This window comes from Cnephaeus nilssonii (assembly GCF_951640355.1).
Source record: "Cnephaeus nilssonii genome assembly, chromosome: 4".
Taxonomy (NCBI): domain Eukaryota; kingdom Metazoa; phylum Chordata; class Mammalia; order Chiroptera; family Vespertilionidae; genus Cnephaeus; species Cnephaeus nilssonii.
The window spans coordinates 72,805,545-72,828,783 of NC_137075.1; the positions used below are offsets into that span (position 1 = coordinate 72,805,545).

The window sequence follows — 23,239 nt, forward strand, 5'->3', positions numbered from 1 at the left end:
TCAGCTGGATTTAATTCCTTTTGTGCTATAACAGTTAGTGGGGTATGCAAACCTGCGTTCTCCTTTTGTGATCCACCCCCCCCCCCCCCCACGCCTTGTTTCTTAAGGTAGTATTGCTGTCTTGGCTTCAAGTCTCTTAAGCACAGCTCTTAGCCCTCCTAGTCCTCTAAGAAGCTGCAACCTCTAGCTTAGACCTTGTGTTCCCACACGAGTGGCTTCAGGCTACAGGGTCTGTGGCCTCTTCTGGACTGTCACATTTGGTCTTACTCCACTGACCATGGAGAAACCATCTCCTGGGGAAAATCCCACTAGAAAGACTCTTCCTCTAGGAGCAGGCCACCTTAATCTCGTCCCTCTTCCAGCTCCTTAAGAGTCTTATGGTCTCACTGTGGCACACCATCCCCACCCAGGACTCCCTCCTGAGGGCCTGTGGCCTGATGCACACTGCATGGGTCCTCCTGGCATCATTTCTTGGGATCATTCCCAATGTATGAATGGAGAAATAGAATCAAGGGAAGGACTTGCCTAAAGTGGTTTCACTGCCTTATAGTCTTATCTTCTCAAAGACCAGTGCTATTCTAAGAGTGACCTGCTGGCCAGCTGTAGAGCAAGTCTGTTGTCAATCTCAAAGTTTACGTATGTACTGGTAGGTATTTCTGCTATGGTTTGCATAGAAAAGAATGACAGTCAGAGGGACTCTCCCAACTCCTTCATTTTACAAATGAGAAGTCAGAAGCCCAGTCATCCAGGCTAGTAGCAGAACCAAAATTGGAACCCAAGTCAATAGGATTTATAATACGTGGTAATCTAATACCATTTATAGCTCCAGGTGCACCCATGAGTATTAATAAACTTGTCACGTTTGTTGACTAAACACTGGCATTACTGCCATTCCGGTTCGCCCCAAGGTCTGATTGCTTTCCCTGCAGGTCGTGCTGGAGCTTTCACGCTTCGCCACCACTTGGGGGCCCGCAGATGCTTCGCCCCACTCCTCACGCCCCACCGGCCGAAGTACCACACAATGCCCGGCAGGGGGCGCTGCGATCACCTGGCCCCGCAGCCCCTCCCTCGGCCAACCGTCGATTGGGCCGGCGCGTGACGTCACGCCGTTTTAGCCAAACAAATAGGATTCGGGGAGAGCGTTGGGCTTCGCCGCGCCGCGCTGGGCGCTCGGTCCGCCTCAGCGGTGGGGAGCGAGCCAGGCCTCCTGCCGCCGCCGCCGCATCGGGGTGTGCAGCCCCGGGCCAGGCCCGGGCCGGGGCAGGAGCGCAGGTGGGTCGGGGCCGGGTGGCGTGCCGCTGGGGCAGCGCGGTCGGGGTTCCGCGACGGCCACCGTGGCCGTTCCCCGCCCCCTCCCGCCGCTCGCCTGCGCTCCCAGGACGCGGGGCGGGTGGGGGCGGGGGCGCGCCCGCGGGTCCGGGGCGCGCGGCGCTGCAGGCGCGTCTGGGGCCGGAGTCGGCGGCCCGCACCTCTTCCCGGGCCGGCCTCCGCCCGCACGCGGGCCCGGCGCTGAGCGCCCCCGCGGGCCACGGAGGGCGGGCGGACCGGCGGGCGGGAGCGGGGTCCAGGTCCGGGCTGGAGCCTCGGAGACTACGGATAGGCCGTGAGGAGGCAGCGGACCGGCGGCCGGTGAGGAAGTCGGGCCCTGGGTGGGGGTCGCCTCGCGCGGTCGCGCCCGCTGGGGCTCGGCCGCCCTGCCCTTCCTGCTCCAGCGCAGGTGAGCCGGCGCCTGGCCGGCACCTTTGCAGCTCTTTCGCCTCCGGGCTGGCGGAAGTCGGCTGCGGGCCGGCCCCGGTCGGCGATGAAGTCACCGTGCTGCGGGTCCGCGTGCCTCTGACGTGCGGGAGGTGGACTGTGATGTCACCGCAGGCCCTGGCCGGGACCTGGACGCTGGAGGGGGCCGGGTGGCTCCGGAGGGGGGAGAAAGGAAGCTCAGTCTCCTGTGGCCGGGAATCGCCGTGGGTTTGAATAGAAAGTTGTTCGATACCAGCATTTTCCAATTTTAATGTGATAGTTGTCAAGTTCTTGAACTTCGGTAGAAGACACATTTGATTTAGAAACAGCTTCATCAGAAGGTGTTTTGGGGGTGTGGGGAGGGGGTGTTGAATGTAAACGGCTTTCAGGAATCTAAACTCATAGTGTGGTGGTTTGTTGATAGGAATTGGGGGGGTTGGGGGTGGGGAGATAGATCTCATTTGAGTGCTGGTGATTCAGTTGCCTTACTCTTTTGCTAGACAGTTTGGAGATCATCTATCTGCTAGTTGTAGTTTTTGTTAGAGAAGGGCCTGGAAGAGGGAGAGCAGATCTTTTTATTACTGTTTTTTTTATTTTTGACATTTATCTTTATTGTTGAAAGTAATACAGATGTACCATTCCCGGCTCCCCCCCATTGACCCCTTCCAGCCCGCCCCTGACCCCTCGCCCCAGGCTTTCACAACACTATTGTCTGTGTCCATGGGTTATGCATATATGCATCTAAGTTCTTTGGTTAATCTCTTCCCACCCACCCACCCCCGCCTTCCCTCTGAAATTCGTCAGTCTGTTACATGTTTCTGTGTCTCTGGATCTATTTTGCTCATCAGTTTATTTTGTTCTTTAGAGTCCGCATAGGAGTGAGATCATGTGATACTGGTCTTTCTCTGACTGGTTTATTTTGCTTGAGGAGTAGATCTTAAATGAACGTTTCCTATTGTGAGGAGGAGGGTGTTGGAATTAATCCAGTATTCTTAAATAATAATTACCTGAAGATTTAATTCATCCAGCTTGTCCCTGCCCCATGCTACCATGGATAATGGAGGGTTTCCTTTGGTTAGAGCTCAGCAACAAGCCTTTTCCTTGCTTTCTTACTAAGGCTGGGCCATCACAATATACATAATACTATCCCAGGACTGCTTGTCTGGACATGTAACTTTTTGTCAGTGGTGCTTTCAAATATGAAACTATAGAATTTTTAAAAAGTTTCTTGGTTTTCTTCCAGAGCTTTCAAGAGAGATCAGAGTGGAAGAGAGGCTAGTCATTTGCCATTACTGACTCACTCCAGGTTCAGCTTTATCAATACTTTCATCCTGTCTTCCTCTCCGTAGAATCATTTACTAGAATCTAGTTTGAAAGGTAGATGGCTTAAAATTAAAGCGTAATTACAATTTTGTGTTTTCAATAGGAAGCTTGGATAGGAATCCTCAATCCTTTTTCACTGACCTTGACTTGTAAGGTAGGTTTTTTGTTGTGGTTAATACTCCTTCCAGGCTCTTTATAAATTATTGATAATGTATTGTCCCTCTGGATTTTGCATCAACATGTAGAGGAAAGTTATGCTATACCTATTAACTCAGGAAATGAGAACAAAATTTTACCCTCATTAATTACTCTTAGATTTGACTGGAAGTTCACAAAACAAAGCTTTCTTGTAAATCTCATTTTGATCCTCACCGTACCTTGGAAATTCAGCAGCTTGTGTGTACTCCTGAGAGTTATTATTATTATTATTATTATTTTAAAGAAATTGGGAATTGTATGGTGACAATGCTGAGCGAAGGTTCTGAAGACAATATTTGTTTGGATCCTCGGGACTGATAGGTACTGCTGATATTGAGGCTGTTAATCTATTCTTTATGATGAAAGGATCATGGCAAGATATTCTATAATGAAGTTGAAAGAGGTACAAAAAGAACCCTTGCGTGTGTCTTTTCTGGGTGGCCTTTCTGTGCCAGGCTACGTGGCTCTGTATATTAAGTGTACTGGTGTAAATGGGAAGGGACGAAGTCAGACTAAATGCGAGTTGAAAGGTAAATAAATGATGATAATAAAATAGCTCCTCCCTGGCAGTACATTTCAAATAGAGGGGGAAATGCACTGCCAAGGAGGAGAAACTTTTATTTTTCCTCATGGAAAACGAGTTAATAAGGTAGAGAATGAATGTCTGTGTATTCTATGTGACTGAGGAACAATGACAGTTAAAAAAAAAGCCAGATTATGCATATAGTTGCATAACCTTTTAACAAGTCATAATTCTTCTGAAACATTTTTCTGAAGGATGTTTTTCACCCAGGCCTTGCTGTTTTAGGTCTATGAAGCAGCTTTTACTTATAAATGGAAACTTATTTAGGATCGGGCTTATTATTTTAAAATATTTTGTCATTATCCAGTTTACAGCACTTGAAGGGACTAAATCAAATAGTCATTAGTGATATAGCATTTTTTCTGACAGATAAAAACTAACATCATGCAGAATGAAGCGCTAAATTTTAGAAATTCTTTAGGATATGTTTATTGGATCAACTCTTCTATTAACATGTAGAATTTTATTTTCTAAGCTTAAAGTTTATGCTAAGCCAGTTTAATATGGTTCTGATTTTCTAGTAAACATATTAACAACAACAATTAACTTGTTTTAATATTTTGGGGGAGAGAATGTACTAATCGTTAGAGACATCATTTGGTGTTATCTTCCAAAATTTGCAGCTGTTCAGAAACAGATACTTGAGGGAAGCTACTAGGGTATAATGAATGCCTTCCTTGTTAGGTCATGTGTGACAAAGGCAAAATTCAACAAGTGCATAATCTGCAGTCCTTTGGAAACAACAACAAAAAGAACAGATTAGCTCCAAATGCATTTAGGTCATTTGGAAATTGAATTCCTGTCAATCCTTATCTTTGCATAATTTATCTTCTCCTTTAGTTCATACTTATGGCATTTTGAAGCTGATGAATTTACTGTGTTATCTGGGAGAGTATTAATGATTAAAATGTAGGTGTTTCTTAGTGATAGTTGAGTTTATCAAACTTTCAATTCCAGCTCCATCTTCTATTTAGCTCCACTGAAGAGGCTCCAGATCTTTTCTTTGAAAATCTTTACCTTCAGAATCCTATCACATACATTTACTATCCTCAATACAATGTGGGTATAAATGTGAAACTAAGCTACATACGTGTTTTATGTTATCAGGCATGGGGTTCATTCATCTAACAAACATTTTTTGAGTACCTCTATGCCAGGTACAGTTCACTCATGAATTGTCCTTACTGCAAGGACATTTTGTTTTAACATTTCTTTGCTATGGAGGACCATGATTCTAAGGGGCCAGAATTGGACCAAGAGGATAAACCATTTATGTTATACTAATGGCCAGAGGTCTTGCCTAAAGACTGATTTAAGGATGTATTAAAAGCTCAGGTAAAAATAATAGCTAACAGATTATCAAAGGGTCTAGAATCCATGAATTTGAATTATCCTAGAATAAATGGAGTTTAAGTGAGTGAGCTCTTTCTTTGAGGCAAGAATAAGCACTTAAGGCCAGAACTAGTCTATATATACAGTCTAAAATTGGAGGTAGAGAGAAGAGGAACAATCTAGACATCCCAATCTCAGAGGCATATATATATCTTCTTTGTCAATCCCCTTCTTTAATTGACAAACTTCTGAAATATGTGAGTCTCTCACAGCCTTCATTTCCACTATTTGCTTAACATTTTATAATGAAAATTTCATAGGAAAGTTGCAAGAATTGTTTGTAAGAATTGTTTGTATATTGAATACCTAAATACCCACAACCCAGATTCTGCAATTCATATTTTATAGATTTGCTTTTCTGTATCCATCTATCTTCCCTCTATTCTTCTATTCACTCATTAATGCATCTCATTTTTGTTATATTTCAAAGTAAGTATACTTTATGCCTAAATGCTTCAGAATGCCTATCATAAACTGTTTGTTTACTAGTTTTTTTTAGGTAAAATTTATATACTGCAGTAAAAGTACAGGTCTTATGGAAAGCATTCCCTTAGTTGGGATAGGTTCATACATCTGTGTAACCCATAAACTTGTCATGCTATAGGGCCATTACCATTACTATAGAAAGTTCCTTCATGCACGTCCAAGTCAGTTTAACTTTTTAATCTCCTGCAATCTCACTTCCACCAGTATCTTCTGAAACTACCTGCTCAAAGGGCCTGCTTTGTTAGCACATTTGGGTGACATTTTGTTAGGTAATCAGAATATAAAGAAATCAAGAATACAGGCCCTGTTCGTTCTCGTTCGTGTTCTCTCTCTCTCTCTCTCTCTCTCTCTCTCTCTCTCTCTCATTCTCTCTCACCCAAGGATATTTTTCCCATTGATTTATAGAGAGAGTGGAAGGGAGGGAGGGAGGGGGGAGAGAGAGAGAGAGAGAGAGAGAGAGAGGGAGAGGAGAGGAGAGCCGTAGCTGGTTTGGCTCAGTGGATAGAGTGTTGGCCTGTGGACCAAAGGGTCCCAGGTTTAATTCCCATCAAGGGCACGAAACTTGGTTGCAGGCTCATCCCTGGCCCAGGCCCTGGTTGGGGCATGTGCAGGAGGCAACATCGATGTTTCTCTCTGTCTTTCCCTCTCTCTTCTAATCTTCCTAATCAATGGAAAAATATCCTCCAGTGAGGATTAACAAACAAAAAAAAAGAGAGAAACATCAATGTGAGAGAGAGACATCGATTGGTTGCCTCCTGCACGCACCCCATCCAGGGCTGGGGATCGAACCTGCAACCCAGGTATGTGTCCTTGACTAGGAATCGAACTTGGGACCGTTCAGTGCAAGAGCCGGTGCTCTAACCACTGAGAAACATAGGCCAGGGTGGCCTGCTCTCTTTAAGCTTATGATTTAGTTTGGGTTTTAGTTTAGGTATTGCCAGAGAAAGCTTCCTAGGTGTGGGTCTTGAATTGGGCCTTTATTTTAGGGTCCAGATTTTTTTTTTTTAATGGACTGTGATTAGAAGTTATGATGTAAAGGAAGAGTTGTAGACAAGGGTAGTTGGACCCAGTTTTGGGAGGAGTTTGAGCATTATGCTGTACCCATGATAATTTACATTTTTTTTTATTGATTTTAGAAAGAGAGAGAAGGGAGGGAGGGAAAAGAAGAAAGATCTTACGCATTCATTGGTTGATTGACTTGTATGTACTCTGACTAGGGATCAAACCTGAAACCTTGATGTACAGGAAAAATGCTCTAACTAACTGAGCTGTTTTTTGAGGAGGGGAGTAATGTGAAAAACTGATCTTTCAGTTAAATTCTTACCCTTTTTGTCATCTTTGGGATTTATTTGTATAGAAGACCTCTTCATCTTTTAAATTCTCTTCTCTCAGTTCTATGCCTCTGATTTCTCAGCTTTGCTGATAATTCTCTTCCAGATCCAAACTATCTAAAGCTTTGTTTTTGACTCTGTGGTATTTCTTGTAATCTTGCCTTACCTCTTAGGGCTTCTCCATTATAATTCTTTCAAGTTACGCCTACATCTGTATCCATAAGCTGTTAACTCTTGTTAGGTTCCTAACTTAATAAAATGCTTCTTTTTGTATATCCCTGTTTACTTTAGCAAGAGCATTTGCTCTAAGTAGTTGTAGCAAATGGGATTTATTGGGAAAGGAAGATATGTAAACTTTGAGTGGACTGAATGGACAGTTTAGACTACGTTTCTTAGAACAAGAAAGATACTGCAGAACTTGCCTATTGCCACCATGGACCATGTTGTTGAATCAGAATGCTGCTGCCACCATACTTTGGCAGAAGTTTAACTTCCTTAGGCAGAACCATCATTATATATTTCTTTCTGTCCTCCATTGGCCACATTTATGTCATATGTAAAACCTCAGCTTCAAGGGCATCTGGAAATTGTAGTTTTTAGTTGTCCATCCTCTATGATAGGAAGTCCATATGAGAACAGATTGGAATAAGTACTGAGTGAATATTCAGTACACTCTGTTTGTGAAAACTAAACTAATTTTCCTCAGATCCCCTCAGTGTGACAGAGTAACATCTTTTATAATTTTGCTGTTTCAAAGCATAGACTTAGGTCTGTTATTCTAGTTTTTTTTTTAACACATTGCAGATAGATCACGAGAATTTGCCAGCTTTGTTTAGTTCGACTTCATATTACACAGTGTTTTACAAAGTATCATACTTTAAAAAGATATTAGCTTGTTAGAACATGTAATAAATAACTTCAATATGCAATGGGTATTTAATTTTAAAGCGTGCCTTTAACATTTATGTAAAATGTTTTTTGTGCTCGTTCAATAGAAACTTAACTGGCCACTGGGTAAAGCTAGCAATAAAACTACTGGTCCGCAGTGTGTTAAGATAGAAACAACTGAAATTAATTGTACCATTTAGATTTTTTATATTGTGATAACAAAAAACCCAACTCAATTTACTGGCTGCAAAGTCCAAAGGTGAAGCTTGATCTACTTGTACTTATGTGATCAAACCTCATCTTCCTCTTCTTTCCTTTTTCGAAACGAAGTCTGCTTCTATGGGGTGTTGGTCCCTTTGTGGTTACAGCATGTTTGTCTGCAGCTCAAGCCCCCACATCCTCCTGCCATGAATTTCAGAGGAGGGGAAGAAGAGTGCTTCTACAGAAGATGTAGGGCACGTCTCTTGATTATTTTGCTCCAGAGACCCCTTTGGGTTATAGGACCCCCTTTCTGAGTTATATATATTTTTAAAATGAAATACACAGGACTACAAAGAAAACAGTTATATTAAAAATATATTTGGCTTCCCATCAAGATGGCGGTGTAGGTAAATGTGGTACTTGCGTCCTCCCACAACTGCATTAAAATTACAACTAATCTACAGAACAGTCATCATTCAAAACTGTCTGAAATCTAGCTGAACGGAAGACCTACCACTAAGGATGTAAAGAAGAAGCCACATTGGACATTCCTCATAGAAATACTTCTTTAAAATATATATCTCCTCAACAAGGGAAACAAAAGGAAATAAAATGGGAATGCATCAAACTAAAAAGTTTTTGCACAGCAAAGAAAACCATCAACAGAATGAAAAGATAACGCACTGAATGGGTGAACAAGTATTGGCAAGGATGTGGAGAAAAGGGAACTCTCATGCATTGTTGATGGAAATGCAGATTGGTTCAGTCATGGTGGAAAGCAGTATGGAGTTACCGCAAAAAATTAAAAATGGAACTGTCTTATGACCCAGCAATTCTGTTTCTGGGAAATTTCCTCAAGAAACTGAAACACTAATTTGAAAGAATATATGCACCCCTATGTTCATTGTAGCATTATTTACAATAGCTGAGATTTGGAAGCAGCCCAAGTGCCCATCAATAGATGAGTGGATGAAACAGCTATGGTACATATACACAGTGGAATACTACTCGGCCATAAAAAACGCAGAATATTTTACCCTTTATGACAGCATGGATGGACCTGCAGAACATTATGCCAAGTGAAATAAGCCAGTCAGAGAAAGGCAAGTACCATATGATTTCACTCATGTGGAATTTAATGAATAAACTGAACTAACAAGCAAAATAGAGACAGACTCATAGATAGCAGTCTGACAGCTCTGGTGGAGGGGGGCCCTGGGGAAGGTGGGTGGAGGGATAGCAAAAAAACAAAAAAAACTCATGGACATGGAATACGGTGTGGTGATTGTGGTGGGTGGAGGTGGAAGGGTATGGGGGGGATAAATGGTGATAAGAAAAAAAATAAAGGGTGTTTAGAAAGGAATAAAAATTAAAGAAGAAGCCACATTGAAACTGGTACATGGAGCAGAGGGGGGCGGGGGCATGGAACAGGCTGGTCCAACACCCATATGTGGCAGATAAAAACCAGGAGGAATATCTTGGCTGCGGGGGTCCCTTGTAAGGAGCAAAGGGTCCTAGCCCCACACCAGGTCCTCCAGCCCAGAGTTCCAATGCCAGGAAAAGAAGTCCCCATAACTTCTGGCTATAATATCCAGTAGTGATTGTAGCTGAGTGAGATGGCAAGCTGCTGGAGTCCCAGGCAGTTTTAAAGGGTCTGAGCACAAACTTACTTGGGCTCACTCCCTCTGAGTTCCAGCACTGTGACAACATGTCAGAAGGCATTGGGGACATATGGAGAAGAACTGTCTTGAATCAGAGCGAGAGCTGGGGGCAGCTTTCTCCTAGGCAGAAGTTCTGGCAGAGGCCATTGTTCCTTTTGAGCCCTTCCCCCACAGAGCCAGCAGGCAGGTACCATATCTGAGTCTCAGTCAACCTATCACTGTTTGCCCCACACTGGTGATTCCTTGAGACCCTCAGCCCCACCCAGTTTGTGGGTCCATTCATGCCATTTCCAGCGGCTTTTCCCTATAATGGCCTGTCTTGGCTCATGCTTCAGATTTTCCTAAATTCTCTCAAACAAGCAGCACCTGGCCTCAGTGTGCCCTGTACCTCTCACTAAGTGGTCCCAGGCCCAGTATTAGTGGCAGCCCCCGTTGGTTGGAAGCTTTGCTTCACCTGGGCACCTCAAAGCCCAGCACAAGTGGCAGGCATCTGCAGCTTGCTTTCTAACTCATGCTAGGTGGCCCCAGGCAAAACAGGGTTGTGGCTGACCTTAAAAAAGGACATGGAAACCATAAAAAAGAGCCAGTCAGAAATGAAGGCTACACTAACTGAAATTAGTATTTTATAGGGAATCAACAGTAGAATAGCTGAGGCAAAGAATTAAATCTGATTTGGAATATAGGAAACAACACACAATGAGAAGAGCAAAAAGGAAAAAGAAAATCCAAAAGAATGAGGATAGTGTAAGGAGCTTCTGAAACAACTTCAAGTGTACCAACATTCATATCATGGGAGTACCAGAAGGAGAAGAGAGCAAAGAAATTGAAAATCTATTTGAAAAAATAATGACAGAAAACTTCCCTAACAAGTCCAGGAAGTGCAGAGAGTTCCAAACAACATGAACCCCACAGGCCCACACCAAGACAATCATTTAGAATTGAAGGACAGATAAAGAGCTTCCCAGAGAAGAAAAAGTTGAAGGAGTTTATCACTATCAAACCAGTATTACATTAAATGTAGGGTCTTTTTTAAGAAGAATAAAGAAGATAAAAAATATGAACAATAAAATGGCAATAAATACATACCTATAAACAATTGAATCTAAAAAAAATAAATGACCAAGCAGAACAGAAACAGACTCATAGATACAGAGAACATTTTGATGGTTGCCATATGGGAGGGGGGTTGGGATGGGTGGAAAATTGAAGGGATTAAGAAGTACAAATGGGTGGTTACAGAATAGTCATGGGAATATAAAGTACAGCATAGGGAATATAGTCAATATTCTAATAACTATGTATGGTGTTAGATGGTACACGATTTGTTGGGATGATCACTTAGTAAATTATATAATTACTGGAGTATATACCTGAAACTAATATAATATTGTATGTCAACTATAATTGAAAAATAAAAAATGATTTAAAAAAATCCCAATCCACACTCCAATATAACACAAAGGATCAGATTGTCTGATCAATCATGAATTAGAACTCTTGCACAGTGTCAGGCTTTACTAATTTCTAGGATAGGCAATCAAGAAGCAGATCTAGGACATGGGCTGCTGTGTGACGTGATTTCCCATGATCTTATCATGGTTGATCTCTTCTGAGCCAGTGAGTTGCATGTCTATTACAGGAAGAAAGTACCTGAGAGCCATCCTTAACTATATGGTTTTTCTTCTTTGACTTATTAGTATACAAAACATTTGAGAAAATTCCTAATGATTGAACTATCTTTGATTTGTCATGGTATTTACCATTTTTAGGTGTTCTGAAATTTTTAATAAAATCCTGGATTTATAGTAAAAAAAAAAAGGGAAAAATAATATATAGGTAACCAAATTATTTTTTAAATTATAAGATTAATATGTGCTTCTTTATTAAATAATATTTTAGTCCAAATAATATTAAATAATATTATTTATTAAATAATTAGTCCAAATAAGTCTAATAAATTCCAAGTAATGATGAACATTGTTTGGAGGTGTAACTGAAGATCATGTGATAGGAAAATATCTGATTTCTACTGGTGACAGTGACAGATATTGCTAATATTGTGGTCTGGTGACTGAATTCACAATGGAAGGAAATGCTGAATTTCAGTTGGAGGTTAGTAAAGATATTTTTCCCCTTCATCTGAGTTTATAGATACCCAGAATTCTATACCCAATCCCCTTGTGTGGAGTCTGTGAGCCACAGCTTAAGAAACACTGCTGGAAGATAGTTTATTTCTCCAGAAGCCCCAGCAAATGTCTTGTATCTCATTGACTTTGGATTACATTTCTGACATTTTTGAACCAGTCACTGAGAATATGGATATCTGTTTGGTTTAGCCAGCATGGGCCTACCCCTGGAGCTGGGGATGGGGTCATTGTTACCTAAGCAGCATGTTGGGAGAGAAGTGAATTCACATCCAGGGGTTTCTGGATGCTGAGTAGCAAATAGTAGCTATCCATTATGTCATATTTAGTCCCCTCTCCCTTGCACTCATAGTTAACCAATTATTAAAGTTTTAGTGAGTCTTTTACTTGGATTTGTCTTTTCTGATCAGTCACTCTTGGCATTCTAGGCCTCCAATATGGAGTATGTGTGATAGTCCATTGGGTTGCAAAAAGAAAAATATTAGAACTATTTACTTTTCTCGTCCTTTTAGTATTTATTTTTGCTTTTGTTTATTCTCTATGTAAAATATAGTACTAGAGGCCCAGTGCATGAAATTCGTGCACTGGGTTGGGGAGGGGGGTTCCCTTAGCCCAGCATGTGCCCTCTCGCAGTCCAGGAGCCCTCGGGGATTATCTGACTGCCTCGGAGGTGGGAGAGGCTCTCGCCACCGCCACTGTGCTCGCTGTAAGCCCGGCTTCTGGCTGTGCGGCGCTCCCCCTGTGGGAGTGCACTGACCACCAGGGGGCAGCTCCTGCATTGAGCGTCTGCCCCCTGGTGGTCAGTGTGCATCATAGTGATGGGTTGTTCTGCCATTTGGTCGATTTGCATATTAGCCTTTTATTATATAGGATAGGATAAAAATTAGTAGTACAGTGGTGTATACACACACTCATACACATACATACATACACATATTTATGGGCACATGTTAAAATTGTTTTAAATCATGGGAATGGGAAGTCAAGAAAGTTGAGATGACCAGAGAACAGTGCTGTTCAGTAGAAATATAATGTGAGCTACATGTAATTAAAAATTTTGTTAGCGTCTTAGCTGGTTTGGCTCAGTGGATAGAGCGTCAGCCTGGGGACTGAAGGGTCCTGGGTTCGATTCCGGTCAAAGGCACATGCCCGTGTTGTGGGCTCTATTCCCAGTAGGGGGCATGCAGGAGGCAGCCAATCAGTGATTCTCTCTTATCATTGATGTTTCTATGTCTCTTCCTTTCTGAAATCAACAAAAATATATTTTAAAAAAATTTCTGTTAGCTACATTTTAAAAGTAAAAGGAAACATCTAAAAATAATTTTAATACTATATTATTTAACACAGTATATCCCAAACATCATGATTTCAACATGTAATCAATATAAAAATGATTGAGATAGTTTGCATTCTTTTTTCATATAAAGTCTTTGAAATTCATTGTGCATTTTACACTTAAAGTTCATCTCAGCTTAGACTGGTATGATATTTCAGGTGCTCAAAAGCTACATGTGTCTAGTGGCTTCTGTATTGGATAGCACACATCTAGACCAGTGATCATTCTGAATTTAGATTTCTATAGTTGTCTCTGTTAATAGTTTTCATAAATCCATTACTTGCCCTCTTTAGTCTTTTTCTACAGTTGCCAGGTAAATTGAATAAAAATTCTACTGGGATGTTACTCCCCTGCACTAGGTTTCTGTGGCATTATGTATATGTGTGTATATATAGTATATATATATGTATATATATGTATATGTGTGTATATACTAGTATATATGTATTTGTATATACTAGTGTATATATATGTATATTTGTGTATGTACTAATACACACACACACACACACACACACACACACACACATATATATATAATATTTATTTCAGAGAGGTAGAGTGAGGGGGAGAGAGATAGAAACAATAATGAGAGAGAATCATTGATTGCCTGTCTTCTGCACACCCCTTACTTGAGATTGAGCCTGCAACCCGGACATCTGCCGGACCAGGAATCAAACTGTGACCTCCTGGTTCACCTGGTTCATAGGTAGACGCTCAACCATTGAGCCACACCAATCGGGCCGTGGCATCACATTTAAAAGTAGCTCTTAAGACTTTTTGTAAGATGGTGCATCCTATACTCCATCACATGTCTGTGGGATTGCCTATGACAAATCTGGTGCTCAATTAGGCAGTTTCCTGAGCCTTGCTTTCCCCTTTCCATTTCTCTAAGTGTAATCATCCATTATAAGAAGCCTGTTACAGTAAAACCTCTTTGGACTCTCCAGCCCTTCTGCAGTCTTTCCATTTCCTGAATTCCTGTGGTGTCTATTGAGTACTCGGCCAGTTAGCACTTCATTATACAGTATATTGTTGTTTATTGTTAATTGCTTCATGTGTATTAGTCTTATCTTCCCTACTAAATTTACTAAATTCTAAGCTTCGTATCTTTTGTTCCCAAATTGTAGACACATAAAGGCTTAGCTTTTTTTCCTTATCTTTAGGAGCATACCTGGACTATCCCTGGGTTTAAATTTGTAGCTTTAAGTTGTGTTTTTTTTAAAAATTCTGTTTTGTTTTCTACTCTGCTGGTTAACTTAGATACCTTCTAGCATTCAGTTGTAGGAGTTTGTGTATTAAAATGTTCATTTGCTTCTTGAAAATTAAAAATATTAATATTGTTTATGAAGTGTTATTTGTAGTGGTAAAATAACTCTTGGAACAAAAGTATTGATTATCTGGAGTTTCTGAAGGTGAAATTTGAGTTTAACAAGGAAGTCTCAAAGGACACATTTGCTCTATTGTCTAGGAACCAGGAGAGGTAAACTTGTTACCCAAGTAGGGCAAGAGATTTTATTTCAAGTTCATTCATCAGACTTATTCTCTGTACTTTCTACCCACCAGTCACTTTAGTCTGTAGTTCAGGCAGTCTTCGCTTTGATGAAGATTTCTACCTCCATGACAGTGCTTTAGCTTATTTGGGATACTGCAAATAGGAGTATGAAAATGGATCCTGAAAATGAGTCCAGAGAAGGTCATAGGCTTTATGCTTTAGGGATCCTATCTTTCACTTGACATTTTCTATGCCTGTGTTTTATTTAACATGTTATATGGTTAGCTTAGTAAACTAGTTATACACTAACATTTTTAACTTGTGGAATTTCAAGGCCTGTTTATTATTCATTTACTTTAAAAAGTGCAGTATCTTTCATATGCCAGGCACTATGCTAACCTCTGTCACTTTTTACCTTTGCACTATTTTACAGAACCTTTATATAGTCTTTGGTAAGTAGTAGCTTTTATTTAAGAATTTACTTTTTGTCTTATTTAACACCTTGTGGGGTTTTTCTCCCTTTTTGGAAAATATCATTAATTGATTATTATTAGTCCAAATAAATTAAAACAACTTTACATTCTAGTTTCACTTATTTATAAGACTATAGTATAAAATATTCTTACACTTAAAAATTATAGTATAAGACATTTTAGAAGTACTGAACATGTTACCATTTTATTTCCGAATCTAAAAAATGAATGATTTTATTTTCTTCTTTATTAGACTCTGTATTCCAGATTTTCTCAGTCACTTAAGATATTCTTGAGTTTATTACCAAAAAAATTGTTTGATTCTTATTGTAGTTGTTATCTTGTTTTACTTTATGAATCTACCTTGTCTATCCTGCTTGAATTTTAATTATCTTATTTTAGTAGAGAATTAGGAGTTGTAAAGCTTCTTACAAGAATTGTTTCTTTATGGAAGTCTCATGGATTTCCCCTCCTGTTAAGGGACATAAGAAGGGGAGCATGGCCTGGCTAGTGTGCTCAGTGGTTGAGCGTTTACCTATGAACCAGAGGTCACGGTTCAATTCCAGTCAGGGCATATGCCCAGGTTGTGGGCTCAATGGAGGGGAGTAGGGATGCAGTAGGCAGCCAATCAATGATTTTTTTCTCTCATCGTTGATGTTTCTCTCTCTCTCTCTCTCCCTCTCCCTTATAAAAATACTAGAGGCCTGGAGTACGAAATTCGTGCACAGGTAGGGTCCCTAGGCCTGGCCTGCGATCAGGGCCCATCTTCCCCAGCTGCCAGCAGCTGGCCCCACCCCCTGCTGCCGCTGCCTTGGTCGCCCTTTGTGTGTGGGGCGACGGGCAGGGACGATGTTCTAACCACTTAATACTGGCCATGGCATGTTACTCTTTTTCCCCCCAAGCCCTTGGGATGTTCCAATATGCAGGTAAGGTTGAGAACAGTTGCTTTAGGAAGAGTCACAGATTTTTGGTTTGGGTCTCTGGGTTGATGGATGGTTGTGCTTTTTGGAGAGAAACTTTGGAAAAAGGCTTAATGTGCTTATGTCTGCTTGGGGTTGGCAGTTGGAACTAGGATCTGAAGCCCAGCAGCAAAGTTGGTACTAGAAATGAGATGTGGGGAATTCTTGGCAGATAGATGGTACTTAAAAGTTTTAGATTAGGTGAAATTGTCCTGGTAGAGCTTGTATGATGAAGACTCCGAATCGTAGGGAAACTTGAAATGTTTTGAGTAGGTGGAAGGAGAGAACAGAGATCAGTGTTCAAAACATTATTAGCAGCAGCAAGCCAAGGAAGAAGATAGGTTCCAGGGGACAGATGCGCCTGGCATATGGTAGGTACTCAATAAACACTTGTTGCAAGTAGAATTTTGTGAATTTTTAAGGAGTCATAGTTTCCACTGGAATATCAGTTTAGGAGGTTGCTCGTGACCTTGGTAAAAATAATTTAACTGAAGTAGTATTTCTCCTACTTTAGTCTGGGCTCCTCCTGGTCTCCCTTTTAAGTACCTTATCTTCTGCTTTAACTTAGAGTTCTGTAGGGTTTTGCTACAGGCCTTTGGTTCTCCCAGTGTGGTTCCCCAGACCAGCAATATCAACATTACCTTGGAGCTTGTTAGAAATGAAAATCCTTAGGCCCACTCAGACGTACTGAATCAGAAACTTTGTGGATGGGTTTTAACAAACCCTCCCGGTAATTTTGATACTTGCTGAAATTTGAAACCCAATGCTTTAAGACCTTTCTCTGTCTATGCTTTCTCTTTAGGCATTTAGTCTATTACCATGTTATGCCCAAACTTCCAAATTTACCTTCTGAGGACCAGGTCCACAGATCTAACTGCCTTTTAGTCATCTTGATTTTGATGTCTTATAGTTCTTCTAGCTCAGCTTGTCCAAAACTGAGCTCAGAATTGTTCTCCCAAACATATGTTCAGGCACTATCATCTACGCAGATGTTCACACTAGAAACCTAAGCTTGACCCACATTGTTACCCAAATTACCGGTAAGTTTTAAGCACATTCCACTGTATGGGTTCAGGGGACACACACACACACACAGTTATAATTTTAATAATGTAATGAGTAAATGCTCCCACTCCCCACCTCCCAGTTAAGTGTGAGACAGGAAATATCTTTCAGGAAGTTTCAGTTCTCAGAGCTGCTAAGTGATCAACCTGCCTTGCTGAGTGTGATTCCAGAGATTAAAAGTTAAGTATTATAAAACATGGTCTCTAAACCCAAGTTAAGTACTTTATTTGCTTAACGAAATAAACTTGTGTATAATTGTATGGTGTATCTGGTTACTGTAGAGGATGAATGTACAAAACTTTGTCTGTTGTAATTGGTAGGCAATTTCCAGGAAAAGGTGGGTGATAAAGTGTTAAGGATTATGGGACTTTGGGGTCAGAATGCTTTGGTTTAAGCAATGATAGCACCACTTGCTGTGACCTTGGGCAGGTTACTTTCCTTTACAATGCCTCAGTTTCTTTAAATGGATAATAACCATCTATACTTTAAAGAGTTATTAGGTTTAAATATAATCATATATTTTAGGGTTTGGAGTAAGCAGTGCCTGGCACATAGGTAAAAGTTCAGTAAACATGAGCTATGTTATTACTTCTTCCACCTCATCACTCAACTCTAGCCATTCTTGAATTCTTTTAGCTACTAGTAGTTATTCAGACATGCTGTGCCCTTTTTTGCTTTAAAATGCATATACATTAGGTCTTCACTTAACTCTCCTCCGATTCCCCAGATTCTGTTAGAGTTCCTTTTTTATGTTTTCTTAATACCCTGTACTTCTTAACAGTGCTTTGTAAACATTATTATTATTTTTCAGTAACAAGCTTATTGGAATATAATTTTACATACCACACAGTTAACCTATGTAAAGTGTACTGTTCAGTGATATTCAAAGTTGTACAGCCATCACCAAAATCAATTTTAGAACATTTGATTCAAATCATGAGAGTACCAGAGAGAATTCCTGTGCTTATGAGCAGTCACTTCACATTCCCCCCAACCCTCCCAGCCACTGCAACCACTAAATCTACTTTTCTGTCTCTATAGATTTGCTTATTCTGGACATTTCATATAAGTGGAATCATACATTATGTGTCACTTAGCATAATGTTTTTAAGGTTCATCCATGTTGCAGCATGTATAAATACTTCTATCTTTTTTATGGCTGAATAATCCAATGTATGTATATATCATAATTTGTTTATTCATTCATCAGTTGATGGACATTTAGGTTCCTATTTTTTGGCTTTTATGAATAATGCTGTTATGAACATCTGTTTACAAGTTTTGTGTGGACACATGTGTTCATTCTTATGAGAACATACCTAGGAGTGGAATTGCTGGATTATATATGCTAAGTCTATGTTTAACTCTTGAGGGAATTGCCAAACTGTTTTCCAAAGCTGTGCTGCACATCTTCCAACTCCAGTGTATGAGGGTTCCAGTTATCCATATCTTTGCCAACATTTATTATCTTTTTGATGGTAGTCATCCTAGTGGCTGTGAAGTGGTATTTCATTGTGGTTTTGATTTGCATTTCTTTGATGGCTAATGATGTTGAACAGCTTTTCATGTATAGTATTGCCTTGGTGAAATGTCTATTCAAATCTTTTCCCTATTTTTATTTGGGCTATTTGTTTTCGTATTATCCTACCGAATAATAGACAAATATGCAAATTGACCATACCTCCGACACACCCACCATCCAATCAGAGCGAGCATGCAAATTAACCCAAACCAAGATGGCTACAGCCACAGAGAGCAAGGTTCACAAGTTTCAATTATAACCCCAACAGAAATGGCTGCTGGCCTTGGAGGGAGCCCCAGGCTTGGCTCTGCTCCAGGCTACAAAGTTTCAATTGTAGAAGGAAAATAAATTCCAGATACCAGGGCCTCCACTTGGGTTGCCAGGGGGCGTGGCCGGCCTGCAAACCACCACAGGCCCCTCGCTCAGGCCGCCCCACGCCCCAAGGGAACCTCCACCTGATCCGGGATACCCTTCAGGGCAAACCAGCTGGCCCCCACCCCTGTACCAGGCCTCTATCCTATCTAATAAAGGAGTAATATGCAGATTGATCATCACTGCAACACACAATATAGCTGCCCCCATGTGGTCAAAGATCCTGCCCCCATGTGGACACAAGATGGCTGGCACAAGATGGCCAGCAGGGGAGGGCAGTTGAGAAGGACCAGGCCTGCAAGGGAGGGCAGTTGGAGGTGATCAACCCTGCAGGAGAGGGCAGTTAGGGGTGACCAGGCCGGCAGAGGAGGGAAGTTGGGGGCAAACAGGCTGACAGCAGAGTGGTTAGGGGGTGATCAGGCTGGCAGGCAGAAGCGGTTAGGGGCAATCAGGAAGGCAGGCAGGCAAGCAGTTGGAAGCCAGCGGTCCTGGATTGTGAGAGGGATGTCCTACTGCCCGTTTAGGCCCGATCTCAATGGGATCGGGCCTAAACGGGCAGTCGGACATCCCTTGAGGGGTCCCATATTGGAGAGGGTACAGGCTGGTCTGAGGGACAATCCCCCTCTGTGCACGAATTTCGTGCACCGGGCCTCTAGTTGAGTTATAAGAGTTCATTATATGTTTCAGATACAATCCCTTATGAGATATATTTGAATTGCAGGCATTTTCTCCCATCCTGGGAGGTTGTTTTTCTTTTTCTTTTTCTTTTTTACTTTATTGTTAAAATTAAAACTTTTTAGTTTTAGTGGAGTCCAATTATTGTTTCTTGTTTAAACTTTTGTTGTCATATTTAAGAAACCATTGCCTAATCCAAGATCATGAAGATTTTGCCTACATTTCTTCTAAGAGTTTTATAGTTTTTCTTCTTATTTAACTATTTTTGTCTTCTCTGTTAGAATGTCAGCACCATATCAACCTAGTCAAGGGCATGTACCTGGGTTTCAGGTTCGATTCCCAGCCCCAATTGGGGCACGAGCGGGAGGCAAACAATCTATGTGTGTCTCTCACATTGATGTTTGTCTCTCTGTCTCCCTCTCTTCCCTGCCTCCTCCTTTCCACTCTCTCTCTAAAAAAAAAAAAAATCAATGAAAAAATATCCTCAAGCGAGGATTAACAACAACAATAAAACAATCAGTGGTTGAACATTGACTCATGAACCAGGAGGTGGAGATTCAATTCCTGGTCAGGACACATGCCTGGGTTGCGGGCTCAATCCCCAGTAGGGAGTGTGCAGTAGGCAGCCAGTCAATGATACTTTCTCATTATTGATGTTTCTATCTCTCTCCCTCTCCCTTCCTCTCTCTGAAATCAATTAAAAAAACATATTTAAAAAATATGAGAAATATCATAATCTAGTGTAGTGCTTTAACTAATTGTAAATACATTGCTAGACGTACTTAAATAGCATTTTAAAAAATAATCTGGGTTTAAAACAGCCTCAGTAATGGGTGTTTATTAGAAATGTATATGTAATTAATTGTATGTATTAAACAAATTTAGGATTTTACATCAGAAAATAAATCAAGCCATCTGATACCTTGTAAGGATACACAAGGGAAAGAATAGTATTTGGATTTATTGCTTAGTTACAATGACATATGTTTACTGCTAAAGTGATGAAATTGTTTAATCTGAGTTAATGTATATCTCAATTCTAATGAAATTGGCTCTAGGTCTGTATTTATGCTTGTGATTTTAGCTTTTACTATGGTAACCTCTCATTCTGTCATTAAAAACTTTTTAAAAAATCTGCCAGCATTGAGTGCTGTATTTTTTATTTTAAGAACAGCAGATTATCTCTGACATTTGAAACACCAGCCCCCTGTGTCATTAACACTGTCACTGTCATTTTCATCCATGAAAATATCCTTCAGAATGTATAAATTTGGGTACTCATTTGACATAATATTAAGTCATTTTTTGGGGGATAGAATCTTTGAATGAATTCGTCTCTATTTCTGTATCCCTATACTTACTTACCACTTAATTTTATTATGAACTTGAGTAATTTTATGTTTTTGTATGATTTTTTTTTCTGTGATCATAGCAGTCAGTTAATTGCAAAGCAAAAGCAACAAAACAAAATACCCCAAATTGCTCTTTCCACAAATATCAAAAGACAGAGCTCCTGGACTTCAAAGTAGTGAGGGTGCGGTGTGGGTTTGATTGAAATGAATCATTTATTAGTCTTCTGTGTTCTGTTTAATCAAGCTCTTTTCTTCTTTTGACCTTTAAGTTGGTTCCAAATACATAATACAGATTAGATTTTCTCATATTTTCTTATTTTGTTTTAAAAATAATTGCCTCCCTCAGTATATAATTCAGAAAAGGTTTGCAGCATTCTACATGTTTTTCTTTATTATGTATGACCATATTCTTCCTATCCTCCCTACCATAAAATCACTCCACCCCACCCCCCAAAAAAGAAAAGGGTTACATAGTCCATTTTTTAGAGTGGAAGAGGAAAATAGAAGCCAATATACAAAAATTAGCTTTGGGCAGTTTTTTGGAAATGCCATTTTGACATAAGATAAACTTCTGTTTTGCTTTTTGCAGTGCTTTGAACGAGCGCTAAACTTCTTGCCTCATTGTCACCTAATCTGCCCAATAAGTTTGAAATTATGGCTTCAGTCTTAAATAATGATAAATGATTTTGCCTAAAGTCACTGTAAATAGCAAGTAATTTAGGTGGCCAACCCATTTTTCTAGGGTTGGAGCTCTGTGTAGGACTGGTTGGTTTTTCAAAATATTTTTATAAAGTCATTTTTAATCATTTTTAAAAAATATTTATTGAAAAATAGTTAAAATATTTTTTATGTACTTCATGATTTTTGGTGGAAATTATCATAAATGGTTTCTGTTCTTAGAGCAAACTAGGGCAGTGAATGCTGAACCTATTGAAGAACTTAAAGACTCTTTGGGGTTCTATTAAAAATAGCCAATCTGAGAAGACACTCCCTTTCATTTCTGTTTGAGCAATAGACTTCTCTCACACTCGCAGTGAACTAACCTAAGATATAAGTTCTAACTGCATCTGAAAAAAAATGTTTAAAAAGTGAGTCTGAAAGCAAGTTGTTGAAATTGTTTCATAATTTTTTTTTTACTGAATATCAATTCAATAATGGAATTTCTCCAGGACCTGAACTTTATTTTCCATTTTTCTCCATTTACTACTAAGTGCTATATTTATTTATAAGTTTGCATTGCTGTGATTACAAAGTCATTTTTTATCATTGTTAAAGCTTTTTCATCCCCTCTCTGATTTTTGCCTTTAAGCCAGTCAACAAAGTATTGATTAATGTTAGTAATATAGACTGAATGCATTGGATAAAATATTGACGTGCCACAAGGACAGATAAAATGCCACATTTTAAACCTGTGTGATCTAGCAGTACAGTAGCTGTAGTGTTTTATCAAATAAACTTTATATTTCAGCTGAAAAACCTACTTAAATATGTGGGCATTTGTATAATTTATAGTTCTCTTTCCCCAATCATTTAAAAGACAAAATAGAGTTATAATATGCTTGAGAGTAAGTCATGAAGTTGAATTATGTTATCAACATACTTTGAAAAACAACTGCTTAATGTTTTGGACTTCATTATGATTAGGGACCATGGAGTCAGGAAAGCCATAAAGGAGAATAATTTGTTTCTTCAGGAATAAGAGCAGTAGAATACTCACAACAAACCAAGCACTAGTCTTTACAGTGTTACTTGTTGCCTTTATTCAATTTTCACCTTTATTAAATGTTTGTGAAATACTTGGTTTTTCTCTAGAGTTGCAGCGCCAGTATTTAAAGGTTTTCACATAGTTGTTTCTACACAGCATCCTTTTGAAAATTACATGTTGTCAAATCTAGTATCCAGTGCATATATTTTAAGTTTACAGATTATACCAGGAAATAATAAGCATCTTTGTGCTTTAAAACAGGCCATATTTAGGTTTTAGCAAATGGAACCTTTCTTGTCTAGTGCTTTTCAAATAGTAAAAATTTGTATTGTGTTAAGGAGGAA

At 40.0% G+C, this 23,239-nt stretch overlaps 1 protein-coding gene across 2 annotated transcripts in view; it reads left to right on the forward strand.

Annotated features, from left to right (window-relative positions):
* The first annotated feature begins 1,132 nt into the window (after positions 1–1,132).
* The window catches only part of FBXO34 (F-box protein 34), a 68,744-nt gene continuing 46,637 nt past the window's right edge, over positions 1,133–23,239 (forward strand). Inside the window, exon 1 of one of the 2 annotated variants that reach the window (XM_079768204.1) lies at positions 1,133–1,272. The gene's annotated coding sequence lies outside the window, so the exon portion shown is untranslated. Of the gene's footprint in view, positions 1,273–1,323; positions 1,630–23,239 lie in introns of those variants that run through there. The other variant, XM_079768203.1, reaches the window with a different exon arrangement.